Source organism: Erinaceus europaeus, chromosome X (assembly GCF_950295315.1).
Source record: "Erinaceus europaeus chromosome X, mEriEur2.1, whole genome shotgun sequence".
Classification (NCBI taxonomy): domain Eukaryota; kingdom Metazoa; phylum Chordata; class Mammalia; order Eulipotyphla; family Erinaceidae; genus Erinaceus; species Erinaceus europaeus.
In genome coordinates, this window is record NC_080185.1 from 12741272 (window position 1) to 12768909 (window position 27638).

Below are 27638 nucleotides of genomic sequence, written 5' to 3' on the forward strand. Positions count from 1 at the left end.
TACAATTTCACACAGTCCCCACCATCAGAACCCTGTATCACATTCTCTTCTCTGATAATTTCCTCTTCTTTAAACCTCTGGGAGCATGGACCCAGGGTCATTATGGGGTGTAGAAGGCAGAAGGTCTGGCTTCTGTAATTGCTTCCCTGCAGAACATGGGCGTTGACAAGTCAGTCCAAACTCCCAGCCTGTCTCTCTCTTCTCCTAGTGGTGCAGAGATCTGGAGAAGTGGGGCTCCAGGGCATATTGGTGGTGTCCTCTGTTCTGGGATGTCTGTTTGGCATCATGGTAGCATCTGGAACCTGGTGGCAGAGTAATGAAGCCAAAGGGTTGGTATTCCACACCTGATGTCTATGGATGCAGTCTGTAATGAAACATGCTGAGCTGGTACTGGTTGCACTGATTGGGTTGGGATCAGAAGGTGCAGTATCAATTGGTATGAATCAGGTGAAGCATGCAGGAAAGTAAGCCTCACCCTACAGGTTTCAGGACTGGGAGAAATAAGGGCTTTATAGAGAAAGGGGGAGGTTCCTGCTGTCTAAGGGTTTAAGAAGGCAATAGATAGTTATAGCTATAACCAAATCATTTGACAACTGGGTTAACTTTGGAAATACCAATGTTAGGATTTGTCATAGCATACAAGACCTCATCATAAATTACGTCCTTTTATGCTATTTACTTATAGTTGTATTTTATAAAGGAACACAACCAGTTGTTTCTGTTCTCCCTGGTCCATGCTTTTAAGAGATTTAATATTTCAAATAACAAATCATTATTAGAAATGTATTAACAATTTGAGCCCACTGATAAAATTCAATCTGATTTCCAATTTGAAGTCTTAAGTGCTTAGATTGAAGGAATATACTCAGAGCTATGGTCTATGCAACAAAAAGTTTGAGACATTCAATCCATTTTTCCCCTCTCATATAAATAGAATGATGATTTTTAAGGCTATAAGTTAATAGAAGTGTATGTTAACACCATTCCCACCAACAAAGGTCTGTGTCCCATCCCCCCTGCACCCCCACAGTGAAGCGGAACATCTACCCTCACCTTCCAGCCAGGGATTTTTACTTTGGTGCCCTACTCCAAATCCAGTCAGATGTTGCTTTGAGTTTCCCTTTCTGTGCTTCTTTCTCAACTTCTGTTTATGAGTGAGATCATCTCATATTCATCTTTGTCTTTCAGATTTAGCTCACTTAAGATAATTCCTTCTAGCTCCATCCAAGATGGGTCAGAGAAGGTGAGTTCATTGTTCTTAGGAGCTGCATAGTATTCCATTGTGTATATATACCACAGCTTTTTCAGCCACTCATCTGTTGTTGGGGACCTGGGCTGCTTACAGGTTTTAGCTATTATGAGCTATGCTGTTATAAACACAAGCGTACACATATCTTTTTGATTGGGTGTTATGGAGTCCTTAGGATATATCCCTAGGAGAAAAATTACTGGTTCATATGGGAGGTCTATTTCTAGCCTTACAAGAGTTCTCTAGACTGCTCTCCACAGAGGTTGGGCCACATTACATTCCCACCAGCAGTGCAGAAGGGTTCCTTTGTTCCTACAGCCTCTCTAGCATTTGTTGCTGCTGTTCTTTTTGATGTATGCCATTCTTACAGGAGTGAGGTATTATCTCAATGTTGTCTTCATTTCTCTGACAGTCAGTGACTTGGAGTAATTTTTCATGTTAGCCTTTTGGATCTCTTCTGTAATGAATATTCTGTTCCTTTTTTTGAATGCATTTTTTATTTATTTAAGAAAGGAGACATTAACAAAATAATAGGATGGGGGGGTACAATTCCACACAATTCCTGCCACACAATATCCATATCCCATCCACTCCCCAATAGCTTTCCCATTCTCTATCTCTCTGAGAACATGGACCCAGGGTCGTTGTGGGTTGCAGAAGGTGGAAGGTCTGGCTTCTGTAATTGCTTCCCTGCTGAACATGGGCGTTGACTGGTCGATTAATACTCCCAGTCTGCCTCTCTCTTTCCCTAGTAGGGTGGGTCTCTGGGGAAGTGGGGCTCCAGGACACATTGGTGGGGCCTTCAGTCCAGGAAGCCTGGCCGGCATCCTGATGACATCTGGAACCTGGTGGCTGAAAAGAGAGTTAACATACAAAGCCAAACAAATTGTTGAAGAATCATGGTCCTAAAGGTTGGAATAGTGGAGATGAAGTGTTGGGGGGGGTACTCACTGTAAACTCTAGTGTACTACTGCTTTCATATATATATTTTTACTAGTTTATGGATACGTGTGAACATATGCTCTATCTCCTGGAAAATGGTGTATATCTAGGTTTTGGGACTTTGTTAGGAAGTGAACCACCTGGGATAGAATTAGAAAATACTATGAAAGGAAAGGTCTCACCCGAGTAATGAAGCTGAAGGGTTGTCATTCCATACCTGAAGTCTCTGGACGCAGTCTGAGCTGAATCATGTTGAGGTGGCACTCTTTGTGTTGATTAGGTTGTGATCGGCGGACGCAATATCATTTGATAAGAATTGGGAGAAGCATGAGGGAAAGTGGGTCCTACCCTAGGGTCCCAGGATTGGGGGAAGTTTAGGCTCTATAGTGGAAATGTGAGGCTCCTGCTGTCTTAGAGTTCAAGAAGACAATGGATAGTTATTGTTAACATCACATTATTTGGTAATTGGGTTAACTTTGAGAAGTCCCTTTGTTAGACATACAATCAATTTTTCCCCCTCTCATATTAATTAAATAGTGATTTATATGACAACAATTTAATAAGAATGCACATAAACACCATTCCCACCACCAAAAGATTGTGTCCCATCCCACCCATCCACCCACTCCGCTGGCCCAGGAAGCCGCATGTCCAACCTTCCCCTCACCACAGGGTTTTTACTTTGGTGCCCTACTTTCAATTTAGTCAGATATTTCTTTTAGTTTCCCTTTCTGATCTTCTTTATCAACTTCTGTTGATGAGTGGGATCATCCCATACTCATCTTTATCTTTCTGACTTAATTCACTTAACATATTCCTTCTAGCTCTGACCAAGATGGGTCAGAGAAGTTGAGTTCATTGTTCCTAGTAGCTGCGTAGTATTCCATCATGTATATATACCACAGCTTTCTCAGCCACTCATCTGTTGTTGGGCACCTGGGTTGCTTCCAGGTTTTAGCTATTATGAATTGTGCTGCTATGAACATAGGAGTACACACCTCTTTTTGATTGGGTGTTATGGAGTCCTTGGGGTATAACTCCAGGAGAGGAATTACTGGATCATATGGAAGGTCCATGTCTAGCCTTGTGAGAGTTTTCCAGACTGCTCTCCACAGAGGCTGTACCAATTTACATTCCCACCAGCAATGTAAAAGGGTTCCTCTGTCCCCAAGCCACTCCAGCATTTGTTGCTGCTGTTCTTTTTGATGTATGCCATTCTTACAGGAGTGAGGTGGTATCTCAATGTTGTCTTTATTTGCATTTCTCCGAAAATCAGTGACCTGGAGCAGTTTTTCATGTGTTTGTTAGCCTTTTGGATCTCCACTGGAGTGAATGTTCTGTTCATATCCTCTGCCCATTTATGGATGGGGTTATTTGCTTTTTTGATGCTAAGTTTGCTGAGCTCTTTGTATATTTTGGTGATTAGTCTCTAGTCTAATGTATGGCATGTGAAGATCTTCTCCCATTCTGTGAGGGGTATCTTTGTTTGTGTGTTAGTTTCCTTGGATGTGCAGAAGATTTTCAATTTTATATAGACCCATTTGCTTGTTTCTGCCTTAGTCTTCCTTGCAATTGGGTTTGTTTCAACAAAGATGTCCTTGAGGTTTAGGTGGGAAAGTGTTTTACCAATATTTTCCTCTAAGTATTAGATTGTTTCTGGTCTAACATCCAGGTCTTTAATCCATTTGGAGTTGATTTCTGTTTCTGGTGAGATAAAGTGGTTCAGTTTCATTCTTCTGTATATTTCAACCCAGTTTTCCCAGCACCAGTTATTGAAGAGAGCCTCCTTCTTCCATTTAATACTTTGGGCCCCCTTATCAAAGATTAGATGTCCATAGGTGTGGGGGAATATTCTGTTCTTATCCTTTGCCCATTTTTGGATGGAAGCATTTTTTTTTTTTTTGTAGCTAAGTTTGGTGAATTCTTTATATGTTTTGATTATTAGCCTCTTGTCTGATGTGTGTCATGTGAAGATCTTCTCCCATTCTGTAAGGAGTTTCTTTATTTGGATGATGGTTTCTTTATGATATGATAATATATATAGAAAACCTAAATAATTCAGCAGAAAGCTACTGGAGATCATTAGGCAATATAGCAACATGTCAGGCTACAAAATCAATGTACAAAAATCACTGTCATTTTTTTATGTCAACACTAAATTCAAAAAAAGGATATCCAGAAATCACTCCCATCCACTGTTGCAGGAAAATCAATAAAATACCTAGGAATAAAGCTGACCATATAAGTGAAAGACCTGTATACTGAAAACTACAAGTCACTATTCAAGGAAATAGAAAATGATAACAAGAAATGGAAAGATATCCTATGCTCATGGATTGGAAGAATTAATATCATCAAAATGAATAGTCTACCCAGAGCCATATACAATTTTAATGCGATGCCCATCAAAGTCCCACCAAATGTCTTCAAGGGAATAGAACAATAATTACAATAATTTATCTAGAACCAGAAAACACATAGAATTGCCAAAACAGTCTTGAGAAAAAGAAACAGATATGGAGGCATCACACTCCTAGATCTCAAACTATATTATAAGGCCATAATCATCAAAACACCCCGGTACTGGAACAAAAATAGGTGCATAGTCAAGTAAAATAGATTGAAAGCACAGAACTAAACCCCCACATCTATGGAAAACTAATTTTTGATAAAGGGTCCCAAAGTATTAAGTGGAGGAAGGAGGCTTTCTTTAATAAATGGTGCTGAGAAAACTGGGTTGAAACATGCAGAAGAATGAAACTGAACCACTTTATGTCATCAGAAACAAAAGTTAACTCCAAATGGACCAAGGATCTAGATGTTAGACCAGAAAATATCAAATACTTAGAGGAAAACATTGGTGGAACATTTTCCCACCTAAGCCTCAAGAACATCTTTGATGATTCAAATCCAGTTGCAAGGAAGACTAAAACAAAAACAAAACATTGGGTCTACATCAAATTTAAAAGTTTCTGCACAGCTAAAATCAGAGAATTTTAGAAGATGTTCCATGTCTTCCAAACATAACCTATTTGAAGTAGAAGAGTGATAAAAACTGGGGAAAAATCATTGTACCAAGGATGCTAGATCATTTCTGGGTTCTGTATAATTTATATCTGCCATAAAATGCTGGGTACAAAACTTATTTCATATAGACTTAAAATCTAGACAGAAATAGTGAAAAGGTAAATTTAGAGTAATTCTATTTTATGTTGAAAGAATGAGCAAGGAAAACCTACCCTGTAATGTGGCACTACTTAAGAAGTGAAATCTAAGGAAAACCATGTCAAAGATAGTGGTCAAACAGTGTGGTACATAGAGAAAGCAGAAGTGAGATCACTGGATTCTTTAATCGAAGGCACAAATTAATTCTTTAGAATTCTGGAGCTCTGATTCAGTAACTGAAATGAGTTACAAGATATTTTTTCTAAATGTGTACTCTTAAATATATTTTTGTCTTTTGTAATAGGGTTAAATGCACCAGAGTTTGTTCTTGTTTTTGAGGAAGACTTATAAATAGAATGCACATCACAAATGTAGTTAATGTTATGAACAGACAAGGAGAAAGCTCATTGCTTACAGTAGATCACTTAGCCTTCAGATGATCTTTTCATGTAGGCTGTTTTTATTATATTTTTACCCATTAATGGAATTTAGGAAACAGAGCAAGGGAATAGACAAGATGAAAAAGTAATAAATCCTTAGTCTAGGTGTAGGGATATGAGTTCATTAAGCAAGGAGGGAGAAATTAAAAACCAGAAAGTGCCCAGAGATGGAGGTAGATGGTCCTTTGTTGGTAGGTGAAGTGTGGTAGCACATACTTTGGGGAGATGTGAAATTGTCTCTCTAATATAACAACAGTCTTGTGAGGAAACAGGTCCTTAAAAAAATCAAACAGTATAAAACCAAAAGGTGTTTGTTATATCTATAGCAGGCAAAATACTTCTTTCATTCTGAAATTGAGAAAACTTAATAGATAGATGATAAATTATTCCAAGACATATGTGGATTATAATAATAAATCACAGTTATCTATGAATATTATTTTAGAGGCTTGGCTATGCTTTCTGATACCTCTAACTCTATTTTCCATGTCTAAACTAGCACCACAAAAATCCCAAGTAGCAAAGAAATTTCATTCAAAACACCATTTCAGATGAGTTTAACAATCAGTGTTATAGTCTTCTGTTGAGAAGATTTTGAGGATTGGGGAGCTTCCTACCTCAGGAAGAAAGAACATTACGACCAGTTAGTGAGGACCATTATTCAAGAGGGAGGGTAAGAACAGTGTGGCCTAAGAGTCATGTTTCTCCCATCTTGGAGCTAGACATTTATTACCTTGACTTCAGCAAACTAGCCATCAGCTTTTGATAATTCAATTGCATTGGAAGGAAGCCTATGTTCAGCTTTGTCATTTCTTCTTAAGAGAAGTATTTGTTCATCAGGAAGAAAAAAGGAGTGTAGAGGCACTGCATTCATGGAGAAAAAGGAAACAAGCATGAGGAGAATGGTGAGAAAGGTCAAGGACACAGTAAAAAAGAAAGTTCATTTCATGAATTTGTCCAGTGGACAATGGACATAGTTTAAATTCATAAAAGGATCATCTTCAAGCTATTTTGGATGGCTTCATTATTCATTCATTGGAGTTGTTTAATGTTATATAGGTGCTTCAATTCTCATAAAAATGAAAATTGGGAGTCAGGTGGTAGTGCAGCTGGTTAAGCGCATGTGGCAAAGCGCAAGGACCAGCATGAGGATCCCTGTTCTAGCCCCTGGCTCCCCACCTGCAGGGGAGTTGCTTCACAGGTGGTGAAGCAGGTCTGCAGGTGTCTGTCATTCTCTCCCCCTCTGTCTTCCCCTCCTCTCTCCATTTCTCTCTGTCCTATCTAACAACAACAACAACAATAATAACTACAACAATAATGAAACACAGCAAGAGCAACAAAAGGGAAAATAAAAAATTTTTAATGAAAAATTGGTTTATTAATTAGATTTTCTTTTCATTTGAGCAAGAAATTTGCCTTATTGACTTTGCTAAGATCAGGAGGAATTACTCAAATAGTGGTGCTACCTAAGGGAAAATTCTGAAACTGTATCTATATTTTCATGAGGTAGGGATAGGGAACAGAAGTCACTCTAGGTGGAGTACTTAACAAAATATTATATAAATTTAGTCCATATTGGAGATTGGGGATCCAATTGCCTATGGTAGAACAGGATGATGTTTTAGTGGAGATGCTCTAACAGCTATCTTGGGAAAATGTACAAACGGGCCCATATGAAAACAAAAATGCTGTAAATCATTTCCTCATAAAACACCCCTAAAGTTGAAAAATAAGTAAAGTTAGTCCCTATCCATGAGCTACCCTGAATGACAGTTCAGGAGAAGAAAGGTAAGGAAGCTTGGGGTAGGGGGGAGAGTGAGTACAGTTATTGGAGATTGGTATGAAAGAAAAATAGATATAATTAAGAACTAATGATGATTAAGCATTAAAGAGAAGAAATTGTCCTACCAGCTGATTTTTTTTCACACCAGTGCCTGCTTTCCATTCAGTCAATTTCATCCACTTACCTAAGACTTCAGTTAAAATGCCTATTGGACAGTTATTTGACATGAGTTGATAGATTTGACTGAATGCAACATTTACATAGATTTTGTTACAGCACAGTCTAGTTTACTTTGTACATTTTTGTTTGCTTCTTCTCTTTTCTTCCACTAACAAGATCCACAAGTGTGAAAATTATATTTTCAACTTAATCATTCAAATAATTCATGTAAACAAAATTAAATTTGATCTGATTTCCCATGGGAAATAAGAATATCAAGTGAGCTTCCTTATACTAATCTCATTTTGCCCTTCAGCCACGACACAACTGAACTAGTAGCATCTCTAATATCTTCACAGAATTAAATAGGTTCCCATAATAGCATCTTCATCATATTGTAGCATGCCCCTGTAGGGTGCTGAGTCTCTTTGGAGAGGTCAATATGTGAACTGTTGACCTTGGAGTCATCTGGGAAAGTGACTGAAGTTCTAATAGATCAGTAATTCAGTCAGAAACCTAAGCCTAGTAAACTTTCTAGTTACTATAATGCTGAAGAATCAGAGAATTCTGAAGATGCCTCATGGGGTCACAGGATTATAGTTTAGATAAGGCTCAAGATTCAGAGCGAGAGGCAGACAAGTGATGACAGCTGATTGATTTCAAGTAAGACTAATGTTTATACAAGGTGTTGTTGTTCCAAAGACTCTATTGAAATGTTTTATTTTATGAATAATCAAATATTTAGAATATACTCAAAGATATGCACAATGAAGTGGCGACTTTAGTTGAGATTTGAAATTTAAAGGACACACTTAAATATTAGAAAAAAATAAATTAAGAGAGATAATCTGATAATCATCTGGCTTAAACACATTGTGGACAGTTTGACAATGTGCATGATCACTGAAGAAAATGTCCAGTGTATTTGACTCAATAATTCCACTCCTGGGGATTGACCTGCAGAAATAACTAATACTCAATAAAATATTATATGTATTTTCACTGAATTATAATAAAGAAAAACAAACTTGTGTTCAGCTATGTTACCAGATATTGAAATGCTGTTGCAAAGTTCTAAGGAAATTATTATCAAGATACAATAAATGGAAGTAAACAATTGTAGACCCAGAGAATGGTATTTTGAGTGAAGGTCCAAACTTGGTAGAATATGGTCCTGACTTTGATCCCCAACTGTACATATTCCAGAGTGAAGTACTGGTTCCCTTCTCAACCTCCTTGTTAATAAATTAATCTTTAAAAAGTAAGGAACAGGGGTCGGACGGTAGTGCAGTGGATTAAGTGCACATGGTGCAGAGCGCTAGAACCGGATTGAGGATCCTGGCTGGAGCCCCAGCTCCCACCTGCAGGAGGGTCTTTTCACAAATGGTGAAGCATGTCTGCAGGTGTCTATCTTTCTCTCCCCATCTTCCCCTCCTCTCTCCATTTCTCTCTGTCCTATCCAACATCAAAGACATGAGTAACAGCAATAATAATAATCACAGCAACAATAAAGCAACAAGGTCAACAAAAGGGAAAAAAATAGCCTCCAGAAGGAGTGGATTCATGGTGCAAACCCTGAAGCCCCAGCAATAACCCTGGAGGTCAAAAAAAAAAAAAAAAGGAAAGGAAAGAACAGGGAACAGGTGGTAGTACATATGGTTGAGCGCACACATTACAATGCACAAGGACTCGGGTTAAAGCCCCTGGTCCTACCTGCAGAGGGGCCACTTCATGAGTGGTGAAGCATGGCTATAGGTATCTCTCTGTTCCTCTCACTGTCTCCCCCTCTCCTCTGAATTTCTCTCTGTCCTAGCAAATAAATAAATAAATATTAAAATACTAAATAAGGCAAGATATTTATAATAAAACTCAAGGAAGAGAGAATTGTATATGCAAAATTATGTCACATATTAAAGTATATCAAAAGAGGGAAATGCAGTAATATTGGTAGCAAGTATCTCAAAGTAATGTGCATAGGAGGAATTGTCAGTTTTGTCATTATTGTATATAATATAGTGAAAGTGTAATACTTCAGTAAAATAATATATAATTTAACATCTACTATTATATTTGACTAAAAGCAAGATTTAGGGGGACCTCAGCATTATTCTCACTTTATAGATGAGAAGTCAGGGATACAGAGAAATTCAGTGGGTTTTCTAGGTTCATAGTGCATGTAATTTCAGAACTAGGTCTAAAGTCTACTGTTTCTGATGCCTCAGCCCTTAATCTTCTTTTTACTCTACATGACTTCTTTCAGAAAGAGTATACAAGGGACCATATAGCTTGTGTCAATTCATAACCACTGGAGCAGCTGAATAAGATGTTTGACACAAAGCTGAACATGAGCCCATAACTGAGAACAATTTTAACTCAAGGCTTTGGTCATCAAGTCAACTTGATTGCTTGTCATCATATGCAGTTTAAATGCCTTCACTGAATGGGTTAAACAATCTCCCATATTAAGCATTTTTCCTGTTTCAAATATCACAGTTGTATTGGTCACTTTCCATGGTTACGCTCAACCAGGTGTGCCACTACCCGGTCCCATCCATAACTTTATTATACAGTCATATGGCCTTGGGTGTTTAAGCTGTTTCCATGTTTTGGCAATTGTAAATTAACAAATTGATGCATGTATCTTTTTCAAATTTGTGTTTTCATATCCTTTGAATGCATGTCCGAGATGCATAATTGCCATATGTCTTAATACTGTGTACTTTCTCTTTCCGCACCTAAATTAGAATTTGGGGGCACAGTAAGTACCTTTTACTGTATTTTAAGTAATTTAGTGTAATAGACATATGGAAAATGCAGTTTAAGACAGCAGATTTTGAATTATTTTCACCTTCTGAACAAATGGTGACAAGGACATAACTTGCAAGGTCTAAGATCTCCTTTAATTTAGAGACTTCTAGATACAAGGTGGGAGGTCACAAGACCTAAGTCTTAGAACACACTCATTTCTGAGTTGTCCACTTGAGGTCATCTTCCAGCTTCTAAAATAGTCATATGAACAGAACTAACTGGTTTAAGTCATTATACCCTAAGTGTATCCAGATTTCTGTTCCTTTCTGATCTGTTATAGCATCCACAACTGAGAAGAATATGAGTCAAATATATCCATAAATTAGGACCTAGAACACATAGATGGAGTTGATCATAACTTGAATGATTTATTCCTATTTTCTTTCTAGAAACCTAAAGATCTTACATGTCATTTCCTCCATCAAACTGACCTAAGGATTAGACAATTAAACCTTTGCATAAATCAAAGCAGTGAAGTAACAGACCTCCTTATTTGCAACATAATGCTTACTGTAGTGAACAAGTATCTGAAATGTGTGGACATTCCTGTTGTATTTCAGCTCCTTGAGGGGGTTTGGCTCAAGCTACTGGAGAGGGGTGTGGACTGAGCATGAATGAGCTGGCATAGTTTCAAGACAACTGATATTTATGAGTCTAAAAAAAAATGATCTCTCAGTGCATTGTGTTGCAAGGCAACTGGCTGAAGTTAGTCTTTGAGAAACACAGCAGCATGTACCAGTAAGTCCAATGGAAGTGTCAGTTCAAAGTAGTTGACCACAGAAGAAAATGCCAAGGGATGAAAAGCTGCACATCTGTCTCGATGGGGAATGTCAGCCACCGGAATTCCACTTTTCTGTAGAGAGTGAGCTTTGGAGTCTGTGAATCTGTTTCTTCAGGTTGTGCCAGGTCACATCATTGGTTTCTGGGGGTGCACTGTAGTCACTGCATCTTGTGGGTGATGTCAGAGAACAGGGGTCCAATTGGATTTCCAGGAATTCCATTTGAGTAGATGCTTTTTCATGTGAAGACTTGACAGCTGAAATTCACTTACTTGTCAAACAAAACTTGTAGCAGATTAGAAGTTTACTATAATTGATAACTCCATTATAATTGGAAGTCCTTTCTAGTATGATTTTAAGGTTGTTTAAACAGTTGAAACTAATAAAATGTGGAAAGGTAAACAGAAGAACCACGGTTAGAAGCCTCAAGCATGAGAATAATTAACATAATCATTCCACTATCTGCCCCGCCCATAACTCATACAATTTTCAGGATTAAATGTTTCAGATTTATGCCAAGACATAAAAGAGAAATCAAAGGAGGGAAAAACAATTTTTTGGATTGTTTCTGGATGTCTCTAGAAATTATGGCTGCATCCAGCATTTTTTTTAAGTCAATGTCATACAAAAATTCAGTCATTCAAATCACTCTCTTATGAAACAGATCTCACCATGTAGCATCATAAGTCCCTGGATGGTGTCCTAGTCCAAAAAGCTCCTCAAAATTCCATTTAGGGTGCTTCTGACTGTTCCTGCTGGAGTGCTTCAGACACCCATTTTTAAAAGTGTCTTCCCATTGAAGAAAGAATCCAGTCATGAGAGTAGAACTAACCACGTGTCTCCATTCTTGGGGACTGCCAGGGTACTGAAGAACGCTTCTCAAATTAGAGTAGTCCTTCTCAGCTGGAAACATGTGAGGAGAAGTCCAGAAAGTCCCAGGGGAAATCTCCATGCATATCCCAAGGTCTATGGTCACGGTCATAAAGAACCAAATTGTGGCCCGGAGCAAAATGTAGTCTTTTTCCTCGGGAAACATGGGAGAGGGAATCCAGAAAGTCCAAGGAGAAATCTCTATGCACCTCCCAAGCTCTATGATTAGGGTCACAAGAAACCAAAGTTCCCGGTCAGGGAACCAAAGTGTGGCCCAGAGAAAAATGTCCCAGAGACAAAGAAACTGTCTCATGATGAAACAGTAGAGGCTTTGGCAAACCTCTTCATAAGTAGAAAGGCAACCCATGGCAGATGGGTAGCCAAGTTTACTTATCTGGGAGATGGGCGGGTTAGGTCCCACTTCAGTGCCGGTCCCTGTTCAGGCGCCATTATATTGGGCTGAGCTTCACTGATGGGAGACAGACGACCTGGGACTCATGGTTGAGCTGTAGGCAGTATCTCTTTATTCATGCAGGATGCAGCACAATCTAAGCCGAGCTAGACTAAACTACAACTACAACCAACTAAAACGAACAGTGCTGTCCTTATATACTTTCCAAGTAGGGTGTGAACAGGATGTGACGTAGAGAGGGTGGAGAGAAAAGGGACTGGTGAAAATCAGGGTGTGACAAGGAGAGGGTGCAGAGCAGGCGAGAATTCTACCACTGAACCACCAATGCCCTTGAGGGAGGGTGGTGCTTTATGTAAATATAAAAGTGATTTATGTAAATAGACCGCAGCTTTGAGTGGGATTAAACCAATCCCTATACAGGCATACCGGTGCTTGGTTAAGCAGAAGCCAGGGGGAGCTGGCATACTACCCAACATCATATCAACAACCTTTTACTCTTCGTTACTCTGTTGAGACCTTTCCTTTCATAGTATTCTCTAATTCCATTCCAGGTGGTTCACTTCCTAACAAAGTTACAAAGCCTAAATACAGAGTAGGTCCCATGAAATGGAGCATATGTTCACATGTATCCATAAATTAGCACAAAATATATACCTGAAACCAAAAGTACACAATAGTCTGCAGTGAGTCAGTATGAAGTTCCCAATGAAATAGTATCTAATTAGACTTAGATACAATCTGCTCCTACTTCCTATTACAGTTCTCTCACTCACTCCAAAGCTAACCTTATTAAAGCAAGGACTGCAAAAGCTGAATAAGGGCAAGAGACTGGCATACTTTAATGATGACTCTTTAGTCACTATCAGGCCACCCCATCAGCTGGGGCCCTATTCAGGGAGTCCTTAAATTCCCAAACAGACATGATGGGCCTAGACCTCAAATAAATCCCTCTCTCCATTTTTACTGGTCATGTATATCAGGAACAACAAAATAGATCTATGGGCCCCCCCATAGACCCTTTCCCTCAACTTGAATCAGCAATGGAGGCTGGACAACATACTCTATACTACACCTGAGGAAGATGGGTCAATATTAGGGCAGCTTGGGATGTTCCTCCTCATAACCACGGAATGTGAGCTCAGATCTACAGGGATGCAGAGGTCACATAGGCTTCATCATTGTGCATTGGGGTCCCCAGATGCCCTCTGTTTCCCCTACATCCCTCTTTGTTTCTTAAGCTCTACCTATAAGTGAGATAACCTGACATTCATACTTCTACTGACTGATTTCACTTAACATGATTTCATAAAGTTCCATACAAGATGAAGCAAATGAGACAAATTTGTCATTTTTAAGAGCTGAGTGGTAGTCCATTGTGTATATCTACCACTACTTTCTTTACCATTCAACTTATTAAACCATTTTTATAATTTAATATATAATATATTTTACCATTTTATAGGTAATTTAACATTTATTTGCAAAATTATAAGATAGCAGGGGTATAATTCATACCTTCCCCACCACCAGAGTTCTGTGTTCCCATTCCCTCCACTGGCAAATGTATTGGTTCTCCCAAGATTGCAGATGTGGGTTGACTACTACTGTCTGTCTGTCTGTCTATCTATCTATCTATCTATCTATCTATCTGCTCATTTAAAATATATGTATTTATTTAGTGGATAGAGACAGAGAGAAATCCAGAGGAGAAGGGGAGATAAAGAGGGAGAGAAGCAGAGAGACACCTGCAGCCCTGATTCACCACTCATAAATCCTCCCACCTGCAGGTGGGCACCAGGGGCATGAACCTGGGTCCTTGTGCACTGTAATGTGTGTGCTTATCCAGGTGCACCACCGCCTGTCCCCTCCCATATTTTCTATTGGCCTGTCTTACCTTCCTATCTAAGTCACACTTACTACTTCTAAGTGTCTTTCCCCCTTTCTTTTTTCCTTTCCTTTCCTTCCTTCCTTTCTCTCTCTCTCCTTCTCCCTCTCTCTCTCTCTCTCTCTCTCTCTCTCTCTCTTGTTTGTTTCCTCTTTTCTTTCTAATGGAAGAATTGGAGTTCAGGTCATCTTCCCCTAACATTTATTCCTCTGGAAGTATGAACCAAAATTCTTTAAAGGGTGCAGAATTTGGAAGGTCTGGTTTCTGTAATTGTTTCACTGCTAGACATGGACATTGGAAGGTCAATCCATACCCCCAGCCTATTTCTATCTTTCCTTAGTGGGGTAGGGTGGCTCTGGGAAGGTGGGATTCCAGGATACATTGGTGTGGTTGTCTGTCCAAGGATTTCAGATGTAATCATAGTAGCATCAGCAACTTAATGGTTGTGGCTTAGTGAGTTTTTGGAGAGCTCTTGACTGCATTTTTGTTGAGTTTTCAGGTATTTTCTTACTCTATAGTCACACCTCCCCACTCATCTCTTTTTTTGGCATATGGGTTGCTTCCATGTTTGGGCTACTACAAATAGTGCTGCAATGAACATAGGTGTACATAGATATCTTTGAATAGATCCTTCTGTTTTGTTTTCCATAGATCCTAAGGAGAGGGATTTTCAATTTCAATTTCTACCTACAGTGTAAGGATTCCTGCCTTCCTGCCCTCCCAGCTTTCTCAGCACTTATTTCTATCCTTTGTGGTGTGTGACATTCTCACTGGTATGAAGTTGTATCTAATTTTGATTTTAATTTGCATTTCTTCATATGTCTATTTGTCATCTGAACATCTTCTTTGGTAAATATTCTGCCCATGCCCTGTCCCAATTTGTTAATGGGGTTCTTTGTTATTTTATTTTTGAGTCTTGTGAGTTTTTTATATTAGTTATTAATCCTGTGTCTGATGTATAATATGTAGAGAGTTTCTGTTCATTAAGGTGTCTGTTTTATTCCCTTTGGCATGCATATGCTTTTCAGTTTGACTTAGTCCCACTGGCTGATTTTTGCTTTTGCTTTCTTTACTGGTAGACTTGATCCTTCAAAGACTTTTCCAAAGCAAACATCAAGGAGTATTCAACTAATATTTGACTTTATGTATTTGATAGTTTCTAGTCTTACATACAATCTTTGATCCATTTAGATTTGGCTTTTGTGTATGGTGATAAGTGGTGGGAAGGATAACAATTTTAAATCTTCTAATTTATAGTCATGGAATAGTTTTGTGTCTTTTTTTCTATTTCCTTTAGAAGTGACTCATAATTATCAATGTACATATTTTTTCACCTACTTTGTTAAGAGCATTCTGAGATACCTTATTGTTTTTCTGCTATTGTAAAAGGGAATTATTTATGTATTTCTTCTTATTCTGGTTTGCTATTTACACAGAAGAATGACAGTAATTTTTGTATATTGATTCTGTAGTCTGCCACCTTCCAATATTGCCTAACAATTCTCAGGAGTTTTCTGCTGAATTCCTTTGTATTTTCTGTATGTAATGTCATATCATCTAAAAATAGAGGTGACTTTGCTTCTCTTCCAATCTGGATTTCTTTAATTCCTTTGTATTGTCTCATTGATATGGCTTGAAATTCCAAGACAGCATTGAATAATGATGTTAATAGTCCCGTCTTGTGCATGATTTAAGAGGAAAAGCTCATAGTTTCTTGCTATTGAGTATGTTATTAACAGTGGATTTATGCATATATATGCTTACTTAGATGGGATAATTTTTATCAATTCCAATTTTTAAATGCTTTTATCATGAAAGGGCATTGGATCTTGTCAAAACTTCATCTGTTAAAATAATCATATTTTAATAATCATGTTTTTCCTTGTCAATAATGCTATGGATTATATTTATTGATTTTCATATACCACATCATTCTTGCATTCCTAAAACAAATCACATTTAATCATGATATACAATATATCCAATGTATTGGTGTATCCAGTCTGCTAATATTTCATTTAATGTCTTAGGATCTGTGTCCATCAGGGATATTAGACTGTTTTTTATGTAATTTTATTAGTGATTTAATATTGATTTTTGTAAAATTATAAAACAGGGCCATAATTCTGCACCTTTCCCACCACCAGAGTTCTGTGTCCCCATTCCCTCCATTGGAAGCTACAACAGTTTTTCTTAAGATTGCAGATAAACATTAAAGTTTATAGTTTTCTTTTAGGAGCAATGTTGGCTTCATAGAAGGTATTATGCAGCACTCTCAAGTTTTTATTTATGATTTTGGGAAGACTTTGAAAAAGATAGGTAAAATTTGTGAGTTTTTTACCCTCACTTTATTGGGAAGTTAATGGTTCACAGCACAGCTGTTGACATGTGAGTATGACTTCTCATTTTCCTGGGTATCTATCAAACACTCTCCATACCTTTTCTTCCATCATGCACCAGGACTCCGTAGTAAAACCATCTTGTCCTGGATTTTTTTTCAGTTGGGGAAATTGTTGATTACTATTTCAATTTCTTTGGATATAATTCATCTATTCATGTTTTATAGCTCTTCTCAAATGTGTCTGTGGCCTTTATCTGCCAAAAGTCAGTAGAGAGGGTAGGGAGCCTTCTCCTCTGCTATTCCTAACTCTGATGCTATCTTCCCAGACAATATTTTCACCCCACCTGCATGTTATCTCTGGGGCTCAGGCAAAAATTAGTAAAGTAACAGGCCCCTTAGAATAAACTTACTAACTTCTTGCAACATAAAGACCCCCAATCTCATCTGCTCTATTCTTACCTTTACATTCCTGATTATTAAACAGTTTCTTCTGTTTTATATCTTTTTTTAAAAAAAATAATTTATAAAAAGGAAACATTGACAAAAACTGTAGGACAAGAGGGGTACAACTCCGCACAATTCCCACCACCAGAACTCCATATCCCATCCCCTCCTGATAACTTTCCTATTATTTTTTTTTAATTTCCTTATTGGTGAATTAATGTTTTACATTTGACAGTAAATACAATAGTTTGTACATGCATAACATTTCCCAGTTTTCCCTATAACAATACAACCCCCACTAGGTCCTCTGTCTTCCTTTTTGGACCTGCATTCCCCCCACGCCCCACCCCGATAGCTTCCATATTCTTTATCCCTCTGGGAGCCTGGACCCAGGGTCATTATGGGGTTCAGGAGGTGTGTTGGGCATTACGCCAGCTCCCCCTGTTCCATGCTGCATTGCTTGATGCTGTGGTCTATTTACATAATCATTGTTTTGCCTGAGACCCACCCTGCCTGCAGAGCATTGGTTTAATCCCCACTAGTTAGATGGAAGCTTGCTACCTTTGCACTCTTTTTTTCACTCTGTCCCCTCTCCTAGCCATTTCCTTTTCTAACTTGCCACTTCCACTTCAGATGATATAAAGTCATTTTTTTCTGATCAATAAAAGCATTGCATTGCATTCCCACTCAGCCACGAGTGTTCCTGGTTCCTCTCCTGCTATGCTGAGTAAGCAGCAGACTAGGCTGGCTCTGGTTGAGTTCTCTCCAACCCAGAGAGTTCATGCCTGGGAAGAAATACCCTCAGGCTAGCCCAGCAGAGGTGGAAGGTTTGGCTTCTGTAATTGCTTCCCATCTAAACATGGGCATTGGCAGGTGGATCCATACTCCCAGCCTGTCTCTCTCTTTCCCTAGAGGGGCTGGATTCTGGGAAAGTGGGGCTCCAGGACACATTGGTGGGGTTGTCTGCCTATCTTAATGCTTTTCAGTCACCAAGTTGCAGATGCTACCATGATGCCAATATGACCTCCATGGGCAGATGACCTCACCAATGTATCCTGGAACCCCACCTCCCCAGAGCCCTTCCCCCCCATTAGGGAAAAATAGAAACCGTCTGGGGGTATGTAACGATCTGTCAATGACCATGTCCAGTGAAGAAGCAATTACAGAAGACAGACTTCCAGTCTTCTACACCCCATAAAAATCTTTGGTCCAGATTCCCGGAGGGAAAAAAACTAGGGATCCTTCCAAAAGCAGGGAGGGTATATGGAACTCTGGTGGTGGGGATTGTTTGGAATTGTACTCCTTTTTTCCCCACAGTCTTGTTAATCATTATTATATTACTAATAAAGTGAAAAAGGGAGTAATGAATTTATTTTCATCCAGAAAGCACAAACCTACCCATCTACAAATGTAGGTGTTTAGAGTAGTGGAAGTGAGATTGGGGCTTCTCAAATTGCAGGGAACTCTCTCTAAGCTCAACTTCTGCCCACCTGACTCTTCCTGCTCCGGTTTTTTACTTCTAGGCCTGCTGGCCACCCCTTCAACCCTATGTCAAAGTGTCATTGTTTCTGCTCCCAGCCTTTGTCAAGGTCATAGCAACAGAGCTCAGGGTTTACCTCTGGAATGCGTCCCCACATCTACTCTCCAGTTTTCTATTTTCTGATTGGTTTGCATTATCTTATTTTATTTAATTTTGTACTGAGTATGCTCTTTACTCTAATTTTTGCTGGGGTCCTTCTGCACTCTGATATGAAGTTAAGAACTTTCTGCTGTCTGGTAATGGTAATCTCCCTTTGTTTACCTAAACTGTATCTTAGTTCCTCAGAAAAACTGTTGGTTCATCTCAAGTGTTGTTCCATGTTTTATTTTCCAGTTGTTGTACATCTGGCTGTTTTCATTTGGAGCATACTCCATCTTGGAGCTAACAAAGACCTGTCTGCCTGCCTGCCTCTGCCTTCTGACTCCATGGGTCTTTTCAATTTTGTTTGTTTAAAGTTTACTGTACAGAATCTTTTCAGTTTCATGTAATCTAATCTGTTTATTTTCTGTTCTGTTTCCCTTACCATTGGATTCAAGTCTCTAAAGACAGATTCTTGTATTTTTAATCTAGGCTGAATGGACAACGCCATACTCAGAAGTGCCTGTGTATTTAGTATCTTGGAGCAGTGGGAAAAAACAAAGACATGCACAGTGGGAAGCTTTCCTCCTCTAACTGTATGCCCTTCATTCACAGCTCTCTGCAAATAACTACTTCCTTAAAGTTACTCACACTGATTTTAAATAGCTTCTTATTTAGTGTACATAGCTAACTTTTACATTTGTGATGTTTGAAAGACAGCAAAAGCACAAGTCCACCACAGAAGGAGCACTCCCAGATCCACATGCTCATTGTATTTTTATTTAATTACATTAATGGTTGTTATTTTTGTTTTTGTTTGTTTTTACTTTAGTTACATTAATGAAACACAACATTAAAAGCAATTAAATCCTACTGTCACTTATGTAAAAGCAAAATTTGACTTAAAACATGGCAAAGCTGTCTTATAGTATGGCACTATCCATATGGTCTGAATAATTCAATCATAATACTTAATAAAATGATTTAGGGACAATGCAAACAATATTTTCATCCAGTTATTTAGCTTACTTATTTACTAGTGAAAGAGAAATGACTAGAACATCACTCTGGCTAATGTGGTGCTAAGATTTGAACTAATCATGTTACTGCCTAGACCACGTTAGTCCAGTTGTATCACTTGCCAACAATGATACCTGTGACAGTATCTCCTTTATGGCATCAGTAACCCTTCACACATAAAAATCAGTGCAAGAATTCAATAGAGAAATTCAAGTGGAGACATTCTATAATCTATGGAATGTTATCCTGATTCATAGTATTGCTGTTATTCATACTCATTTTTTAAAACTTTGTACTTTGAAATGTTAGTGTCAAATTCCTTACACGTGATCTATATTTATTTTATTTCAACATCTTTAATTTAGCTTAATAAGCTCTAGTAGGGTTTTTAAGTGTTCATTTATTACTAATAGATTTATTTAAAAACATAATCATATAAATAGTAGTTTGCATAAGTTTATGAGGAAATATATTAATGCATTGTCATACAATCATTTTAAGAGCGCATTCTCATGGGCTAGATTTGACCTCAGAATACAAAGTAGTTGATGTGCAATTATGTTAGCTCTTTTACTGGTTGAGAAATAATTAGAGAAAAGCTGCCTATTCATAAGCTCAGAAGTTAATATTCCATGCTTCTATTTTCACAAACTGAAAGTTTCATATACACTATATGATCCCCCAAAATAATCTTATGTATTAAAGGGAAATCTATGACATGGATTATTTGTTAATATTTGTTTATTTTACTTGACATGACAGAGAAAAATTAAGAGAGGAAGAGGGGATGGAGAGGGAGAGACAGACACTTCCAGATCTGCTTCACTATCCCCCCACCCAACTCCACAACAGACAGGGACTATGGGCTTGAACCCAGGTCCTTGTGCACGGTACTGTGTGGGTTCAACTGAGTGTGCCACAGCCATGTTCTAACAAGGATTATCTAAATATTACCTATATTTTGTAGATGAGATCATTGAGGAAGCAATTCTGAGACTGATAAAGCTAATAGGAGGATGAACTCAGTGCAGAACACACAGGACTGTGATTTTTTTGTCTGCAGTTCACTTTCAAAAACAACTTGTGTTAATATCCAGCATTAAGTCAAAATGAAGATCATGTTCTTTCCCTGTCTTGCAGTCTCAGCTGTCCTACTTTTCAGAATTTAGGGATTAAGCAATCCTTTATGAATAAAACTAACTACTAAACAGATTTATATCTGAAGCAATGTATAAGGCGGGTCTTAAATACAAGTTAAGTTTTCTTATATTAGTTTAAACAAACATCTTACTCAATTTTCAACAGGAGATATTTTAATGCAGATTATAGTGTTTTTATTCTAATCAATATTAGACCCTATAAATGGGATATCAAATACATGTTATTAGCAGGTATTAAAGGATTTTTATAATGAGTCACACAAAGCTGATTAACCATCTCATGGTGATTCATTTGTCTATGCAATAACTTTCCCCCTTAAATCAAATCAGTTTTTTATGTCTTCTTGAGCATGTTTTTTTTTTAGTGGAAAATAATAAGCCTTTGTAGGTTCTCCCCCACCTCAGAACACAATAGATTTTTCATACTATAAATATGTGATGCTTGTAATCCCCCCACAAAAGCCTGCTACTTCTATTCAATATTTTTAGCTCTAACAGTGGACTGCTTTCAAGAGGCTTTGTTCTGCAAATAGTACCTGAATTTAGCATAATATGCTGTGAAGAATACCAACAATTGATAAAAAATATACATACATAAGAGTAGTGAACAAGCTGTAATCAATAAGGGGGTGGACTTGGTGGGCTTTGTTAAATTAGTATCAGTTCTCTAAATTTCAGAGGCAAATATTTCTCTCTTATTGGCCTCCTACAGATCGGATAGAAGATGCAAAATGTGAAGCAACCAATCCAATAGGAAGTTCATTATCTCCTCAAACTGTTACCATTATATGATTTTCAAGATAATGGACTTTATTTTTCCCTGGAACTTAGAATTGGCTTAAAAAGCTGTTCTGAAATCCTATGATTTCATACCTCTTCATGGTGTGCATGAGGTGTGTGTGTACCACAATACACCTGCCACTGGAAGTGTCACCCTCCTTCCCTCAAAGCCCACTAGGTTCCTTCCACCCTTTAAGCCCATCCCTCTGGTAGTCTTAGTTATATATTTTCCTTTGTTGGCTAGGTCAGATATTTACATGCTCGGCAGGTTCAGTTATTACAGCTGTCAGTAAAGTTCCTTTCAATTTCTGACATTTTGTTGTATACTGCTTTTTATTTAAGGCTTTCATCTTCTCTTTCTTTGTTTATTATTTTTTATTTATTTATTTATTTATTTATTTATTTTTCACCAGATTCCTGCTCAGTTACAAGCCACCCTCTTAACTCTGCCCCAACCACACATTTTTTATTTTTATTTTTTTATTTAAGAAAGGATTAATTAACAAAACCATAGGGTAGGAGGGGTACAACTCCACACAATTCGCACCACTCAATCTCCATATCCCACCCCCTCCCCTGATAGCTTTCCCATTTTCCATCCCTCTGGGAGCATGGACCCAGGGTCATTGTGGGTTGTAGAAGGTAGAAGGTCTGGCTTCTGTAATTGCTTCCCCGCTGAACATGGGTGTTGACTGGTCGGTCCATACTCCCAGTCTGCCTCTCTCTTTCCCTAGTAGGGTGGGTCTCTGGGGCAGCTGAGCTCCAGGACACATTGTTGGGGTCTTCAATCCAGGGAAGCCGGGCCAGCATCCTGACGGCATCTGGAACCTGGTGACTGAAAAGAGAGTTAACATACGAAGCCAAACAAATTGTTGAGCAATCATGGACCCAAAGCTTGGAATAGTGGAAAGGAAGTGCTAGGGAGGTACTTACTGCAAACTCTAGTGTACTTCTGCTTTCAGGTATATATTTTGCAGGTGTTTATAGATACGTGTGAAGATATGGTCTCTCTCACCGAAACTGGTGTATACCTAGGTTTTGGGACTTTGTTAGAAAGTGAACCACCTGAGATGGAATTAGAGTATACTATTAAAGGAAAGGTCTCACCCCAGTAATGAAACTGAAGGGTTGTCATTCCACATGTGAAGTCTCTGGACACAGTCTGAAGTGAAGCACATTAAGGTGGCAATCGTTGTGTTGTTTAGGTTGTGATCAGCGAATGCAATATTATTTGATATGGATTTGGAGAGGCATGTGGGAAAGTGGGCCCTATCCAAGGGTTCCAGGACTGGGGGAAATAGGGGCTCTATAGTGAAGATGTGAGGTTCCTGTTGTTTTAGGGTTCAAAAAGACAATCGATAGTTAATGTTCTCATCACATTATTTGGTAATTGGGTTAACTTTGAAAAATAACTTTGTATGGTTTGTTGTACAGTATCCAGTATCTTGTATATAGCTGTGCTATTGGATGCTTCTTATCTACTTGGGCTAGGCTTTTGAGAGAATCCACTTATCAAATACACAGCCTATATATTAAAAAGATTCAGTTTGTGTTTTGAAAAACTTTAAGACATACAATTAATTTTACCCTCTTAAATTAATTAACTAGTGATTTATATGTCTACATTTTGCTAGGAATGTACATAAACACCATTCCCACCACAAAAAGACAGTGACCTATACCTCCCACCCACTCCCACCCCCCACTGGCCCAGGAAGCTGCATGTCTACCCCTCACCACAGGGTTTTTACTTTGGTGACCTACTTACAATTTGGTCAGGTCCTGCTTTTAGTTTCCCTTTCAGATCTTCTTAGTCAACTTCTGTTGATGAGTGGGATCATCCCATACTCATCTTTATCTTTCTAACTTAGCTCACTTAACATAATTCCTTCTAGTTCTGTCCAAGATGGGTCAGAGAAGGTGGGTTCATTGTTCTTGATAGCTGCGTAGTATTCCATTGTGTATATATACCACAGCTTTCTCAGCCACTCATCTGTTGTTGGGCACCTGGGTTTCTTCCAGGTTTTAGCTATTATGAATTGTGCTGCTATAAACATAGGAGTACACACCTCTTTTTGGTTGGGTGTTATGGAGTCCTTGGGGTATAACCCCAGGAGAGGAATTACTGGATCGTATGGAAGGTTCATGTCTAGCCTTCTGACAGGTTTCCAGACTGATCTCCACAGAGGCTGTACCAATTTGCATTCCCACTAGCAATGTAAAAGGGTTCCTCTGTCCTCACAACCTCTCCAGCATTTGTTGCTGCTGTCCTTTTTGATGTATACCATTCTTATAGGAGTGAGGTGGTATCTTAGTGTTGTCTTAATTTGCATTTCTCTGACAATGCGTGACCTAGAGCAGTTTTTCATATGTTTGTTAGCCTTTTGGATCTCCTCTGTAGTGAATATTTTGTTCATATCCTCTGCCCATTTTTGGATGGGGTCATTTGCTTTTTGGTGCTAAGTTTGCTGAGCTCTTTATATATTTTGGTGATTAGTTTCTTGTCTGATATCTGGCATGTGAAGATCTTCTCCCATTCTGTGAGGGGTCTCTCTGTTTGTTTAATAGTTTCTTTGGATGTGCAGAAGCTTTTCAATTTGATGTAGTCCCATTGGTTTGTTTCTGCTTTAGTCTTTCTTGCAATTGAGTTTATTTCATCAAAGATGTCCTTGAGGTATAGGTGGGAAAGTGTTTTACCAATGTTTTACTCTAATTATTTGATTGTTTCTGGTCTGACATCTAGGTCTTTGATCTATTTGGAGTTGATTTTTGTTTCTGGTGAGATAAAGTGGTTCAATTTCATTCTTCTGCATGTTATAACCCAGTTTTCCCAGCACCATTTATTGAAGAGAGCCTCCTTTTTCCATTTAATCCTTTGGGCCCCCTTATCAAAGATTAGATGTCCATGGGTATGGGGATTTATTTCTGGGCTTTCAATTCTGTTCCACTGGTCTGTGTGCCTATTTATGTTTCAGTACCATGCTGTTTAGATCATGATGCCTTTATAATATTGTTTAAGTTCTGGGAGTGTGATGCCTCCATTTCTATTTCTTTTCCTCAAGATGGTTTTGGCAATTATAGGTGTTTTCAGGTTCCAGATAAATGATTGTAGTGTTTGTTCTATTCTCTTAAAGAAGCTTGGTGGAACTTTGATGGGTATTGCATTAAATTTGTATATATCTCGGGGGAGAATATTCATTTTGATGATATTTATTCTTCCAATCCATGAGCATGGGACATCTTTCCATTTCGTGGTATCAGTTTCTATTTCCTTGAGTAGCGACTCATAGTTTTCAGTAAGTAAGTCTTTCACTTCTTTGGTCAACTTTATTCCTAGGTATTTGATTGATTTTGCTGAAACAGTAAATGGGAGTGCTTCTGGATGTCTTCTTCAGATTTAGTGTTTGCATAAAGAAATGCCACTGATTTTTGTACATTGATTTTGTAGCCTGATGCCTTGTTATATTGCCTAATAACTTCCAATCATTTTCTGCTGGATTCTTTAGGTCTTTCTTTGTATACTATCATATCATCTGCAAATAGTGAGAGCTAGACTTCTTCCCTTCCAATCTGTATTCCTTTGATTTCTTTCTCTTGCCTGACTGCTATGCCAAGAACTTCCAATACTATGTTGAAGAGTAACGGTGACAGTGGACAGCCCTGTCTAGTCCCCGATCTGAGGGGGAATGCTTTCAGCTTCTGTCCATTGAGTATGATATTGGCTGTAGGTCTGCTATATATAGACTCTACTATCTTGAGGAATTTCCCATCCATTCCCATTTTTGTAGAGTTTTGAGCATGAATGGGTGTTGGATTTTGTCAAAGGCTTTCTCTGCATCTATTGAGATAATCATGTGGTTTTGGGCGTTGCTTTTATTAATGTGGTGAATGACATTGATTGACTTATGGATGTTGAACCAGCCTTGCATTCCTGGGATGAATCCACTTGGTCATGATGAACAATCTTTTTGATATGTTGCTGTATCCGGTTGGCCAAAATCTTGTTTAATATTTTGGCATCTATGTTCATCAGAGTTATTTGTCTGTAGTTTTCCTTTTTTGTTCTGTCCCTATCATTTTTTGATATCAGGGTGATGTAGGCTTCATAGAAGGTGGAAGGGAGTATTCACGTTTCTTCAATCTTATGGAAAAGCTTAAGAAGTATGGGTACTAACCATTTTCTGAAAGTTTGTAGAATTCATTTGTGAAGCCATCTTGTCCATGACTTTTGTTGTTGGGGAGGTTTTTAATAATGGTTTCAATTTCTTTGTCTGTGATTGGTGCATTTAGATTTTGTACTTCTTCTTAGTTCAGTTTTGGAAGAGCATATGCTTCTAGGAATTGTTCCATTTCTTCCAGATTCTCTAGCTGGTGGCATATAGTTCTTTATAGAAGTTTCGCAGGATTCTCTGGATTTCTGTGGTGTCAGTTGTGATATCTCCTGCATCGTTTACAATTCTATTAATTTGGGTCTTCTCTCTTTTTTGGTTGTTTAGTCTGGCTAGGGGGTTGTCAATTTTGTTTAATATTTCAAAGAACCAACATTTGGCTTCATTGATCTTTTGTATGGTTCTTTTATTTTCGATGTTGTTTATTTCTGCTCGAACTTTAGTGATTTCTGTCCTTCTGGTTGCTTTAGGGTTCCTTTTTTCCTCTAAGTCCTTGAGGTGTGCAGTAAGGTCGTTCATTTGAGCTTCTTCTTGGTGTTTAATATGTGATTGTATGGCTATAAGTTTCCCTCTCAGTACTGCTTTAGCTGTCTCCCAAATATTTTGATAGGTTGTGTCTTCATTTTCATTTGTTTCCAGGAACATTTGGATTTCCTGCTTGAGTGAGTCTCTGACCCAGTGGTTCTTAAGGAGTATGTTGTTTAGTTTCCAAATTCTGTGACTTTTAATAATTGTCTGTTTGTTGTTAAATGTTAGTTTTACTCCACTGAGTAAATGTTAGTTTTAATGTTAGTTTTAGTTAAATGTTAGTTAAATGTTAGTTTTAGTTAAATGTTAGTTTTACTCTGAGAAGATACTTGGGATGATTTCAATGCTCTTGAATTTATTGATGCTGTCTTTGTGGCCTAACATGTTGTCTATCCTTGAGTATGTGTTATGTGGATTTGAAAAGAAGGTGTATTCCAGTTTTTTGGGGTGGAGGAGTCTGAAAATGTCCAAGAGGTCTAGTCTTTCAATCTCTTCATTCAGTTTTGTTGGTTCTCTGCTTTGTTGATCTGTCTAATTTTGAGAGTGGGGTATTGAATTCTCCCACTATTATTGTATTACTATTGATGTATTTTTGAAATTCTTTCAGTAGGTGCTTAATGTATTTAGATGGTCCCTCATTGCGTGCATAGATGTTAATAATTGTTAAGTCTTCTTGGCTGATTGATCCTCTAATCATTATGTAATGTCCTTGCCTATTTTTTATTACTTTATTTAATTTAAAATCTATCGTGTCTGAGATGAGAACGGCTATTCCTGCCCTTTTTGTGGTCTCTTAGCCTGTATGATAGTGTTCCATCCTTTCTCTTTAAGTCTGTGTTTATCTTGTTGTGACAGATGGGATTCTTGCAAGCAGCGTATGGTTAGGTCATGTTTTCTGATCCATCCCCCCATCCTGTGCCTTTTGATGGGTGAGTTTAAGCCATTGACGTTTATTGATATTATGGATTTAATGAATTGTAGTGCCATTGTTCAAAAAAATTTCTTTGTGTTTGCTCTGATATATTGCCAATATTATAGTGATGTTCTTGTTTATAAGAGGTCTTTTAGAACCTCTTTCAGGCCCGG